Genomic DNA, 12283 nt, shown 5'->3' on the forward strand with positions numbered 1-12283 from the left:
ACACAATGTTAGTCTCAGGTGGGGTCTTATTAACTGTAACACAAGAAGTTAACTATTGTGTTGTAGCTGACACAATTGTCTACACCTGTCAAAGTTAAAATAAAGTCTGGAAGACAAAACAATCAATAACAATCTAGCAAGGGATTTGTTATACTAATGAGAGATATGTGTGTGTGTGTTTTTTAATCCTTTGTTGTTACCCCTTTAAGAGTTGGTCAACATTGTACTTATTATTTGCTCAGATAGCAGTATACTGTACAAAACCCATAAACCACAGACCTTGGAATTTTAACTCACACAAATCTTTTTGGCTGCAGACTGTAGCATCCGTGATCTTCGTCAAGTCAAATCTGTGGTCTTCTTGACAAGATCCTTTGTAAAATCTCTAATCACGTCACCTCTCAAGGTCTAATGACATGTTGTGATAATGCTTTATAAAGAACAGCCTGTGTGGTAGTAGATGCAATTGTGTTTAAGAATAAAATAAGTACTTATACAGTGTTAGAGACTCGATTTAAATCAATATGCATATCAATCTACATCCACTATTTACAGTGGGCGATGCACATGATTTAAGTGAAAAATAAATTGGCATAATAATATTTTCAATAGTGCTCTTCACAGAAAAAAAAGAAACACATCCAGCCTTTCATATTACCACACCTCACAATATTTTTGAAAACTGAATGTAAGATAGCAAGTGCTGTAAATCAAACATCTAACAATACATGTGATTGAGACGCACCTATACAGCCAGATTGCAAGAAACATTTACTGTAATCAACATTTGTGCTGACGGTTCAAAGCTTGGATGGAAGTGTCAGTAACAAGCTGCTTCCAGGGCATTGTGCACTTGCGTCTGTCATCCAGGTCAACCCTGCGTTATCAAAAGCAGTGTGAAATCGTGTAGCTGACCCACATGACACTGGGTCCTGACCTGGGTAGATTCTGACCCAGGTAGACCATGCCAGTGTGAAAGGGGCTTTAGTGTATAATATACACTACCGTCAAGTATTGGGACAGATTATGAATAATGCTGAGATTCATTGCTCACAAAATATATTGGTATCCCCAAATAAATAATCATTCCATCATTCAATCATTTGATTTTGAGTTTTCTTTTACAGTGTGGTGATGTTTTTCTTACCAAAAATGGTACAATTCTATTGGAAGCACTTTTTTAAAATGTCACCTTGCAGTGGAAGTAGCTTATTACATCCCATAGCATCTGGATCTCTCCATCGGGGCCAGTCACTCCACAACAACCTGTTCTGGAGTGATTGTTCTGTTCTACTGGTCAGGTCTGTGTTAACCGTTCATTAACCCTACAACTGTGAGGTTGAACCAAAAAAAAAGAAACCGCTCAGCATCCCAGATGCACAGTGTCTCCTGGTAGCAAGTATTCAATCAAACAATCGTCTACTGAATCACGCAGGGATTGCATTCAGATCAGATAAGGCTACTCTTATGCAATTTCTGAATTTTAACAAGTTTTTTTTTTTTTTTTTAATCAGGAGTGATTGACATTTAATACTGCATATTTTAGGGTATAAGCTTTTTGGAATTAAGGTAAATGAAAAGGTACGGAGATGACATGACCAAATTGTCCTCTTTGTACACTAAGAAACTTTGCAAATATAACTAATTAAATAGTTTCAGTGTCTTATATGGAAATGAGTCATACAAAAACGTATTGGGCATACCCATGACTGGGACCAGTTATTTTGAAGGTTTACATTGTAAACTGTAAAAATAATGGCTAATTATTTTAGAACCAGTTTCTTATGCCTCTTATTCAGATTTAACTGAAACATGAATAAGGTGGAGTTGGCTACAGTGAACTTGTTACTATAGCTACTTTAAGAAATCCACAAATTACTTGAATTGTAAAATGAGTAAACTACAGTAGATCACTCATAGACATCATAGAGATTTGAGTTTTATATACAGTAAATTCTCATTGATGCTGAAATGGGAAACATAGAGATGGTTTGTATATCTTACTGTTCTGAGACTTCTGCTTGCAGCACAGTACTAAATAAATATACACTTGGTCTACATTGAAAAATATTTCGTGTTTCATTTCTCATTGTGGTGGTAAACCTAAATAAATAAATAATATAAAATAAACCCTTTCAAAAGTTTGCGTAGAAACCTCTTGCAAAACTGAGTTTAAAAGGAGATTTGTTCTTTCATGTGTGTCTTGGCTGCTAATAATTTGCACCATAGGGAGAAAGACGTCAACGCAGTGTGTCCTGATGTGACACACAGAACTAACCCCCCTGAAGGCTGCAGCTGTTGACAGGAAAAGAGGTATCATCAATTAACACACCGCTCTGCATTCAGGCCCCCGCTGCCCCTTGGGTGAGTTATGAGTTAAAAATAATCTGCAGCCACCTGAACACCAGCAGCCACCGCGATCCACATTCTAAACTGTGAACTATAACATATATCATAAAAGCGCATTTATGAGTTTGTTCTTTGGAACATGCAGTGTTCCTAGGGCGTCACCTCTCAAGGTCTAATGACATGTTGTGATAATGCTTTATAAAGAACAGCCTGTGTGGTAGTAGATGCAATTGTGTTTAAGAATAAAATAAGTACTTATACAGTGTTAGAGACTCAACTTAACATTGAAGTATAATTTCCTAGTGTCTGTACATTAATTATTTCATCAGAATGCAGACCTTATCTGGGTAGTCTACATTGCCCTAAAGATATAGGAACCTGCTGGTCTCTACCATTGTATTTCAGTCAAATAGAAATGCTTCAGCAACTACTTGCAGCTACTTGCAGGTTAGCTTGTAAAGCCGTGATAGCTAAAAAAAAAAAACTTCTATGTTCAACATACACCTACAGGTATAAGGTGGTATTCTCCTTAAATACTGGAATGTATTATTATTATTTGTTTATTTAGCAGATGCCTTTATCCAAGGCAACTTACAGAGACTAGGGTGTGTGAATTATGCATCAGCTGCAGAGTCACTTACAACAACGTCTCATCCGAAAGATGGAGCACAAGGAGGTTAAGTGACTTGCTCAGGGTCACACAATGAGTCAGTGACTGAGCTGAGATTTGAACCAGGAACCTTCTGATTACAAGCCCGTATTGTTAACCACTGGACCAAACAAGCCTTTTTTCACCTAATACAGCTCCAAGAGATTTGGCATTCTCATTGGACCCCATTCTCAAAAGAGCAGCTTTAAGGAATGTTTTGTTATGGAAAGTACATTTTGATTAATGAAGTCAAGTTTGCAGTTTATTAAAACAACTGTTTTAAAGACTATATTTCTTACTTTTCAAAGCACTAATTAATCGCAAAGAATGCAAAAAACATTCTTTAAAGGTTATTGCAGAGATTCAGCTTATTACATGATTAGCCTTAATACATCACACCCTTTTTTATGTTTTATACATAGGCAATGTCTTTTTTCTTTTTGGCTTAAATTATTATTTTGTCTTTATTGAGTTCCAATTGAATTTCCCCAGCACATCACTGACTGTGAGTTTTAGAACATAGTCATCTTTTGGACAAATCAGTCAACCATACATAGTACTGCACAAAAAAAGTCTGCCCATTATTTTCAGTGTAGAAATTACAGATGAGTGGATAAAAGGAAGATCCACTTGTTTTTTTTGTTTGTTTTGTTTTATTTTTATTTTTGCATTAAAACGAAAGCTTTGAAACCTAAGAGAAATGTCAATGAGAATAATATATACAGATGTGCTCAAATTTGTTGGTACCCTTACAGCTCATTGAAATAATGCTTCATTCCTCCTGAAAAGTGATGAAATTAAAAGCTATTTTATCATGTATACTTGCATGCCTTTGGTATGTCATAGAATAAAGCAAATAAGCTGTGAAAAGAGATGAATTATTGCTTATTCTACAAAGATATTCTAAAATGGCCTGGACACATTTGTTGGTACCCCTTAGAAAAGATAATAAATAATTGGATTATAGTGATATTTCAAACTAATTAGTTTCTTTAATTAGTATCACACATGTCTCCAATCTTGTAAACAGTCATTCAGCCTATTTAAATGGAGAAAAGTAGTCACTGTGCTGTTTGGTACCATTGTGTGCACCACACTGAACATGGACCAGAGAAAGCAAAGGAGAGCGTTGTCTGAGGAGATCAGAAAGAAAATAATAGACAAGCATGGTAAAGGTAAAGGCTACAAGACCATCTCCAAGCAGCTTGATGTTCCTGTGACAACAGTTGCAAATATTATTAAGAAGTTTAAGGTCCATGGAACTGTAGCCAACCTCCCTGGGCGCGGCCGCAAGAGGAAAATCGACCCCAGAGTGAACAGAAGGATAGTGCGAATGTTAGAAAAAGAACCAAGGATAACTGCCAAAGAGATACAAACTGAACTCCAAGGTGAAGGTACGTCAGTTTCTGATCGCACCATCCGTTGCTTTTTGAGCGAAAGTGGGCTCCATGGAAGAAGACCCAGGAGGACTCCACTTTTGAAAGAAAAACATAAAAAAGCCAGACTGGAATTTGCTAAAATGCATATTGACAAGCCACAATCCTTCTGGGAGAATGTCCTTTGGACAGATGAGTCAAAACTGGAGCTTTTTGGCAAGTCACATCAGCTCTATGTTCACAGACAAAAAAATGAAACTTTCAAAGAAAAGAACACCATACCTACAGTGAAACATGGAGGAGGCTCGGTTATGTTTTGGGGCTGCTTTGCTGCACCTGGCACAGGGTGCTTTGAATCTGTGCAGGGCACAATGAAATCTCAAGACTATCAAGGCATTCTGGAGCGAAACGTACTGCCCAGTGTCAGAAAGCTCTGTCTCAGTCGCAGGTCATGGGTCCTCCAACAGGATAATGACCCAAAACACACAGCTAAAAGCACCCAAGAATGGATAAGAACAAAACATTTGACTATTCTGAAGTGGCCTTCTATGAGTCCTTATCTGAATCCTATCGAACATCTATGGAAAGAGCTGAAACTTGCAGTCTGGAGAAGGCACCCATCAAACCTGAGATAGCTGGAGCAGTTTGCTCAGGAAGAGTGGGCCAAACTACCTGTTAACAGGTGCAGACGTCTCATTGAGAGCTACAGAAAACGTTTGATTGCAGTGATTGCCTCTAAAGGTTGTGCAACAAAATATTAGGTTAGCGGTCCCATCATTTTTGTCCATGCCATTTTCATTTGTTTTCTTTTTTACAATATTATGTTGAATAAAAAATCAAAAGCAAAGTCTGATTTCTATTAAATATGGAATAAACAATGGTGGATGCCAATTACTTTTGCCAGTTTCAAGTTATTTCAGAGAAAATTGTGCATTCTTCGTTTTTTGTGGAGGGGTACCAACAAATTTGAGAACGTCTGTATATAGTTCCATTTCAAATAACTACTTCTGTTTTATCTTATATTTGTAATTTATTTTATGTTCACAAATCTACCACAGACTCCCCCTCACCTAAAACAAACAAACAAACAAACAAAAAAACAATGTTGCTATCCATGTAAAATACAATTTTAAGAAATGGTTGACAGTCTTGCAGTAATGCAATGTTTGTGGAAATCCAGCAGTTTATCAACTACACAGGAGAGATTATTTTAGTCTCGCTTTACTTGAAATAGATTAAGTAAGTATTCCTAAACAGTGACTTCACCGTTAGGAACTCTTGAATTGTTAATGTCGCCAATGAAAGTGAACAGCAGGAATGACTTCCCCTCATCTCTGCTAGAGATATAATCAATGGATTACAGATGAAAGTGCCAAAAGCCACATACCCTTTTCTATTGGGGAGGGGGTCAATTTAATTCAACATTTCCAGATGGTGTTTTTGGGCTCTCTATTGGAAGTGATATACAACTGGTAGTGACCCCCCCCCCCCCCACCCCACCCCCCCCCCACCCATGTGACAGATTGATTTTGAATGACATTTGGGGTAGTTCTGATATTCTCATCCACATGGGGATTGCCATGGTTCACCTTATCATTGCCCTTGAGCAACTTTTATACTTTGAATGAAGTCTCATCCATAACTAAACAATACTCAATATAGTGGGAAATTTAGAAATACTAATAAAAAAAAACCTCAATGACAAATTCAATGACAAGTGTATCGACAATAAGTCTTTCTCAATGTCTGCAATGTTGAGATGGGTTTTTGTTCACATTCTTGTATCCCTTTGGTTTACACCCCTAAATATGTGAAATTAGAATGGACTAACTCTCTTGAAAAAACGTTTTATGAACTGCAGGCTGCAGAATGTCACAGAGCTGCAGAATCTGAAACAAAACTCATTTTAACATTGAAGACATTGGGAAGTACTTATTGTCGTTGAATCTTACTAACTTTCTAAATTAAATACAGTATGTTTAGGGCATAAGAATTCTAAGACACTGCACCTTTGCTCTAGAACCATGTATTGCACAATGGATTTCTTTAGATCCTTCCGTGCTCATTTTAAATACATTATTTTAAGCTTTTGGAGTTCTTATAGCTGCTCAAAAGGGGTTTAACTCTGGATTCTTCTTGTAGTGCTACGATTCTACTCACTACTCCCTAACACACAGAGGAACCCTGCAGGCTGAGTTTAACAGTATCATTCTTAAAATGGAATTGATAGAAAAAATGAATTAACTCAATCTAGTCATCCAAATTTAGAAACATTCTGGATTAGGTGGGAACTGAAACAAACAGTGACGTACACTACAGAAAAAAAAAAAAATTGTATATAAGAGAGCCAGAGATCATTTCAAAGTGCTATACAGAACAGCCAGCAGCAGTAAACAATTTGCTAAAAGCATAGGAGAATGGGAAGGTCTTTAAAAATAAAGAAGAGTCGAAGAAAACCTAATAGCTCTGCTTAGGGAGTTCCATAAAGATACACAATGTCCAATGTAACAGCCTTCCAGACTAATGCATCTAGCTACTGGGCTAGGGCTATATCAGATAGGGTTCAACCATTTAGAAGTGTAGTTGGGTCTCAAATTCCAGTGGGCTTTATAGGTCAGATGCACTTCATACAGATACAGCTTAATTTGATTGGTTGACATAGTTACCACAGAGCTACAGCATTTTAAAGGTTTTAGTAGTTCAGAGGGACGTCCTGTGTAAGAGAAATATTCAAAAGCATAAAATAGAATTGCACCTCTGGCACTTTTTTAGGCACTCGGCATTTGAAGACCTCTAACCACTTTAATGTACAGTATGCATGAGTAATTTAGACCTAATTTCCAAATGCATTACCTCCAACTATAGACAAAGAATTTTGATGCCTTATCAACGATGTGTTAATCGTTTAACATGTGAATTAATAGTTTCATTTTTTCCAGCTAAAATTAATTGAATTGGGCTCTAAAATTTTACATTGTGTATTTTGAAAGACAATAAAAACATCTAGCAACACACTTCCTATGTTGCCCCTTTGAAAATCATGCCAGTAGCACCTGAAACCAGAACAAGGATGCTTAACGTGGCAATGTGGACAAACGGCTTTGTTTCTTTGCCACATCTGTTATAGTTATAGTTTGAAAATACATCCAATTATCAATGTTAACAACTGATTACAATACATGGCAAAACAAGGTAAAGCTTTCTATCATTGAATATTTAATTGCAAAAATACCCCATTGATAAAGGCTCACCAATTCTATTGTGACAACTGGACAAGCTTGTTCTCATAAGAGGGAGAGGGAGATCTGGAGAGAAGAGTCACAGCTGGCCATAAAGACCCAGTTGGACTTAAAAAATGCCCTTAGTAAACGTGCATGTTGAATTTTTAATAGTAGTATAACAGGATAAAGGGAAGTCAGTGGAGGAAAGAGAGCTTGAACTTTATTTAGAAATGTCAAGAAGTGTTGCCAGCCTATAACAGTGTACATTTTATGTTCTAACACCCATTCCCCAAATAGCTTAATTTTTAATTTTCCAATCTTCTTGATTCATTTTGTTTCCAAACAAAGTACACTCTTCTTTACCAAACATGTCTCTCCGCTCTCTCCATTTCATTTCCTACTACAGTCGTCTGATGTCCCCACAATCTTCTCCAGAGCTCTTCAATTTTAAATGAGCTCTGCTTGTTAAAAGGTTAAACGAGAAAGCGGTTTAATATATGAATTGCGTAACATGTCTTTTGGCTTTAAAACACCTGTCCTGTCCATAGCGGTTACATTTTTAAGTAGTTCTATTAGTTCAAAAGCAACACAAATCACATTGTATTTCCTGCTGGTTTTGTTTTTATATCAGTTAAGGCCTACCATAATGATTGACTGTCGTGGAGTGGCATTGTAGAGATTATAAACAAAATGGTTGCCCTGGCATTGAAATAACATGGTATTAAATAAATGAATGAATGTATTTATTTTATGTAGGAAGAACCTGAATGTGGCCTTAAAACTTCAATAATTACTTCTCATTGAAAAGTTTCTCAAGAATCTATTTATTTTTACTATTTCTACATATCTTACAATTTTGCTATAGTTATGGATTATAAACTGTGGCTGTATGTCCAAGTAATGTTACACACAATAGCTATGAACCTAAGCTTACTGTAAATTTAGGCATAGTAAATTAAGGTAGTCCGACATTTGGCTTGAGCTTAAAACAGGTTAAAGTGCTTGGTTGCTTTGTAATGCTTTATAGCTCTTGCTTCATTCCCCACTTTTTGTATTTTATCTGGACCAGGCTGGTGATTTTACAGCATGTCACTTTCACTCACCATCATAAAAATGCTTAAATCGGTTTATTCCCTTGACATACCGCCCGACGTGTCCCACTTCTAAGATAAAAGATTCATTTTCTACCATTTGCAATGTGGTTCATGGGCGGACCCTGCAGTGACTCTCTGGAGTAATCCACAAGGCTATATCGGGAAACCTCTTTAAACCAGTCACGTGATGAAATAACAAAGCCTCTTCCTAAAAGCCCAGTGACGTCAATCCGAGAATGTACAAAGCATTCATGCTACATTACTGGAGAGGTACAAAGATTAGACTAATATTTTCTCTGTCTGGTTTAGTAAAAAGGGCAGCAGACAGTTTCCGACCCCGCGGCTAGGAGACTTTATGTCTTTTGATATTTTAAGACAAACCAATTGTCTAATTTGCGGTCTCTGCAGCATCAGTTGAAATCGAAAGATGCCATAAGACCATGAGACCTTAAAGAACAATGTGTTACAGGTCTGGAAGATAGGTTATCTTAAATGGTGTTAACTTTTTATATTCTTTTCTTTTAAGTCATGATATCCTGGTGACTTTTTAAAAATCAGAAGTTAAAAGCACCCCTGTGCCTTGTATAGAACTAGTCTAAGTACAGTCTAAGTACAGTTGGCAAACCAGAGTGTAACCATTAACTTGTCCCCTGCAACACTCCAAGTGAATATAATAAATACTACAGTTTATTATTTGTGTTTTTTCTTACTGTTACTGATGTAAACAACAAGGAGAATATGTTAGTTTAGATAACTCTGATATTTCATATCTGTACCAAATTGCACTAAAAGTTCCCGCTGTTTCTCTACTTAAATATTACTTTTTTCTCAGAATTGTTTGGTGGCCCAGTGGTTAAAGAAAGGGGCTTGTTACCAAGAGGTTCCCGGTTCTAATCCCGGTTTAGCTGTGTGTGTGTGACCCTGAGCAAGTCACTCTTGTGCTCTGCCCTTCGGATAAGAAGTAAAACCGAGGTCCTATTGTAAGTGACTCTGCAGCAGCAGTTGTGATGCATAGTTCACCGCCAAGTCTCTGTAAGTCGCTTTGGATAAAAGTGTCTGCTAAATGACTAATTAATAATTAAATAATAATAATTTGAGAGACAAATATCTCTATATTGCCAATTCAACAGTGATGCTCTGCAAGACTTCAAACAAACCAACCATGTTTGTAAGAAAAGGTTGGGAGTTTTACAGAAGTGTTCTTAGCCACCTTACACCAGCTGGTCCATGTACATATGCACCTTGTGAATCAATGACAGCTTGTACCCAGACATCGAAAATCTCCTTGAGACTGGTGCAGATTTCATGACTTGGGCTAGCCAGTGATGATACTGCTTGGATAAAGTTCAACCGATATGAAACGTCTGCCGATATAAAATGTCTGAAATATCTACACACAATCAGTTGTATCTTGTGAAGATTTAAACATTGAAGTGGCTTCAAGCTATGTGGCAGCTGAACCCAGCAACTGGGTTACAATACAATTATATTTCTGATGCGTCAAATAGGAAAACATGCTGCACAACCTGGAAGAAATACTGTATACAAGTAGAAGCTTTGTATTACTAACTGCAACCCAAAGCTAAAAATATGGATTCCTGACTGCACAGATGGGACTAATAAAAGCGGGTGGAATTTGACCAGTTACCCTACCCCAGATTCCTTATAGCGGGACAGGACTTATGAAACCACAAAAAGAAACCGCAATTATTTTTTTTATTGCCTTCCTTGGTAACATTGCATTCCCTGAAGAAGGAAGCCAGGCTTTTTAAAGACAAGCTGGGAGGATGTCTTATTTTGATCTAAAAATACTTTTCTTTGTCCATGGCATATAGCCAGTGGCACACACAGACCTAAAACACTTATAAATGTTTTTTTTTAGTTTTCGAGCGATATACTGCTAATCATTCCAGAGTTCCTTCTGGTCAGCCTAATAAAACCATCAAAGTGATTACTGCTCAAAATAATTGCACACTACCTTAAAAAAATTCCAGTTCTTTATCTTGAAGAAAGAACAACTCTATCAATGTCCACTGCAGGTGTCTGCAAGGCTAACATGTGCCTGAAAAGAAATACTGAAAACTATTTTGATTCAAATAAGTCAAAACTGTATCTGTGGAATTTGATTTGACCTCAAAGGGATGCATGAATTTTAAATAATTGTTTTTCAATGGACTTAAAGGTACGGTACTGGCTATATGAATATTTTATGGGCATTTAGCCATTTAGCTGACGCTGAGACAGCCATAGATTCAAGTCACAGGACCACATGCTCTTGCTTGCTTGTTTCTTGTAGCTACGTGTAATGGTTATTTTTAGTCATTAACTGCATCATATCTAATTCAAAACAATCCATTCGGGATTCAGGAACAAAACACGCATATTTAAAAATCAAAAAACATGTTCCAAAAATGTGTCAACAGCATCTTTTAATTAATTATTTTTTTTAAAATTAAATGAGTATAAGAACTTTTTACTCTGTCCCTCATAATATTAAACATTGCACATTTTGTGGTTGTGTGTGATATTTCGAGGTTTATCCAGAGAAACCTGGTGCAGTTGGAAATTAGAATATTATGAGTTGTTCCAATTGATTATCAGAATGTGTAGTACCTAGGTTAAGGAAAATACATAATATACACATTAAACTGGAGTAATGCTTAATTGCACTCAAACGGAATTAATAATTAAAAATGCAGTGCCTACTGCTTAATAAATATCTTGGTATCCCTGAATAGATAATTGTCAACTGTTCAAATATATTCAAATTATTTTAACGAGCAAGCCTTTTCTAAGAGCAGTTGTCCTCTCAAAATGTTATCTGTGCTGGGCTACCATAAACATTATGCCATTAAAGTGATAACAGTCACAAGTGCACACATTTCACTGGGAGAATGACACACTCTTTCTACATTGGTAGTAAATGGATAGCATTTAGACTAAAATTGTGCTTGTGGGACATATTTCTTAATTAAATCATGTGACAGTTTTTTAAGGAGTTTAAATTCCCCACCACTAGCACCATAAAGAATATTTTTGATATTTTTGGAAGGTCTGGGGTACAGTACTAGCTTTACTGATATTTTTGGTGATTGAAGCCAGCAAGGGCGGAGATATTAATGCTACAGTCCATCAGCAGGAATTCCAGGTCTTAAAGTGCCAATCATACAAGGGGGAAAGAAAACATGTCCTCCCGATCATCATCCCAGCTCTTAAAGTTTTTATTTTATTTAAAGCAGGTGAAAATGATCGAGGAGCCATTGCTGCAATCTCTGTATCCTGTCAGCTTGTGTCGTCTATAGTGATGTAAACACTAATATGATTTGCTGCCTATTGTATGCATCTTCATCCCTGGCAGTCAAGAAAGATTTTTAAGGGAGAAAGGTTTCGTGTAACCTCGACCATCACCCAATGCCACTTTAACTCTGAGATTATTTTTTTTTAAACTCACAATCCACTTGCATCTCAAAAACTGAGCCCAGGGTGTCTTCCTGTTCAATTATTAATACTCTGGGTGGGGTAACACAGCCTCAGCATATAGAAGCTGGAAATATAATTCCACTCCTCATACACTCTGCTTTGTTTTGTGGCTTT

At 36.8% G+C, this 12283-nt stretch overlaps 1 protein-coding gene across 2 annotated transcripts in view; it reads right to left on the bottom strand.

Annotated features, from left to right (window-relative positions):
- LOC117417145 (guanine nucleotide-binding protein subunit beta-4) overlaps positions 1 to 12283 on the bottom strand; it is a 38970-nt gene that overhangs the window by 21719 nt on the left and 4968 nt on the right. The gene's annotated exons all lie outside the window — the stretch shown is intronic.

The sequence above is a fragment of the Acipenser ruthenus genome, chromosome 12, assembly GCF_902713425.1.
Source record: "Acipenser ruthenus chromosome 12, fAciRut3.2 maternal haplotype, whole genome shotgun sequence".
In the NCBI taxonomy this organism is placed as follows: domain Eukaryota; kingdom Metazoa; phylum Chordata; class Actinopteri; order Acipenseriformes; family Acipenseridae; genus Acipenser; species Acipenser ruthenus.